The 2,072-nt window shown below is 28.8% G+C and overlaps 1 protein-coding gene across 2 annotated transcripts in view; it reads left to right on the top strand.

The window, feature by feature from the left end:
- The window catches only part of LOC106478369 (cullin-1-like), a 52,941-nt gene that overhangs the window by 5,492 nt on the left and 45,377 nt on the right, over window positions 1-2,072 (top strand). For both annotated transcript variants that reach the window (XM_013938911.2, XM_013938910.2), the window contains exon 2: window positions 1,775-1,936. The gene's annotated coding sequence lies outside the window, so the exon portion shown is untranslated. The remainder of the gene's footprint in view (window positions 1-1,774; window positions 1,937-2,072) is intronic.

Genomic DNA, 2,072 nt, shown 5'->3' on the forward strand with positions numbered 1-2,072 from the left:
GTACACACACACACACACACACACACACACACACACACACACACACACACACACACACACATATATATATATATATATTATTAAATTTGGTAGAGATCCTGATAAGTAATAAAATCAAAACGAGTATACAAACGTCTTATGCTTGGTATTGCTGGTGCACAAAAATAAACTAATAAAAAGGAAAAAAGAAAAAATTTAATTTTATAATAAAAGGTAGGGATCATGTATATATATATGTATAGTAATATAGAAAGTTTTAATGTTACAAAAAAAGTACTGAAACAAGAAAGTCAAATGTACTTTAAAAGGTTTAAATTATTTATCCCTACTTTGCTCTAACATAATTGTGTGATTTGCCAAAGTATACATTTAAAGCAAGCTGGCAGAACAAGATTTCATCTTAGAATCTATAGTTTATCATATTCTAATCTTTAAGGAAATGTACAGAATTTTTTCTTAAAATTGAATTATACTTTTAAAAACTGACCAGTAAACAACCTACTCAGAAACTTGTCAGTTTGAATAATTTATGATTTTACCATAACAACATTCTCTCTCTCTCTGATATTTGTTGACATAGTTTTGCTTTCTTTGTTAAATGAATTGTGAAGGTAAAACATTTCATCTTTTACCATAAAAGTGCACAAAAACTTTAACTACAATCTTTCAATAAATCATTGACTCTGAACATTTATGAAATAATTGATATTTTATGTTCTTTTCTAACATAAGTTTAATTTGTTTAACCTTACAAAATTTGCCTTTAGTATGTTTTTAATGTCCTCTTGTACGGTAACATTAACTTAGCTATAAATTTATTTTTTAAATTGTAATTTTTCTATTTATCTACTTTGTAATAGATGTTTTTAATGGAATGCTTGGTTGTATAGAAGTACTAGTTTTTGACTTGTTTAATGAAACTAGTAAAATTATCTGATCAACAGCCAAGAAGATGGAAGATGTATTTTGCTTTTTAAATGTTTAAGAATATGCTTTTTAAATATATGAATTTAAAAAGGATGTACTTGAGTAAAGAGAATGTTGATATTTTAGAGCAAGAAGTGTGACTTTTGATATATGTTTGAAGTTTCCAACAGTGTGTCTGGACTTGTTGACTAGAATTAACTTGATTGTGGGTTATATCTACATAAATATTGTGAGTTTAGGAATAATGCAGGTATTTTCACTAAAATTATGTAAGTGCATTTTGTAAGTTGTTTTGCAAGTTTTGAAAACTGTTGAAGAATTCTATGATGATTATAAAGATTGTACGATTAGATGTACTTCTGCAGGGTCCATGAAAGTGTTCTATTTCAAGAGTAAATAAAACTAAAATTGAAAGTAACAAATATTTTATTTCTTGATTTTGAAGTTCATGTCATGCTGTGTTGTAGCCTACAGTGTGCATAATTCTTCTCATGAATCTTGGCATGTGCACATTTTACTAACATTATGCCAGTACAAATTGCAATGTTAAGCGTCCCTTTTGTGACATCATTTTAGTGTACTGACTGACTGACTGATAGACAACACACTACTGTATAGTGGTGCAAGTGGTTAAAACAGGTGATCCTTCAAGGGGGCCTTCAGCCCCCTTTCAGGAAAATTATGTAAAAAATAACTCATTATGCTTAACTGACTTGTTGTGTAGGCTAGTAGGTACATGTTTGTGTTAAACAGCTGAAGCTTATAACATTGGCATTTATCAAACACATGGTCATGATTGTTGTTTGTTAACATATTAAGTAATGCTTTGCCTTTTTTTCTTGTCTAGCTTCTCAAAATTATCCACAAAGCAGCAGGCAGGAAGTATTTTTTTTTGGAACAGTCTCCAAATTATTTGATGACCTTGCTTTTATGGAAGTTTTAAAAAACTGAATATACAACAACTACCCATTTTTGAAGTTTTTATAAAATCTGGATTTTCTGTTCTTGGGTAAGTAGAAATACTTAGTGTTTTTTTTAATATTTTGTTAATATATTAAGGAATAAGAATATATAGGTTACAAATTTCAAAATCGCAAATTTTGAAGGGATGCAACAAGAATTATCTGTTGTGAATTGGGCATCTG

The sequence above is a fragment of the Limulus polyphemus genome, unplaced genomic scaffold, assembly GCF_000517525.1.
Source record: "Limulus polyphemus unplaced genomic scaffold, Limulus_polyphemus-2.1.2 Scaffold204, whole genome shotgun sequence".
NCBI lineage: Eukaryota > Metazoa > Arthropoda > Merostomata > Xiphosura > Limulidae > Limulus > Limulus polyphemus.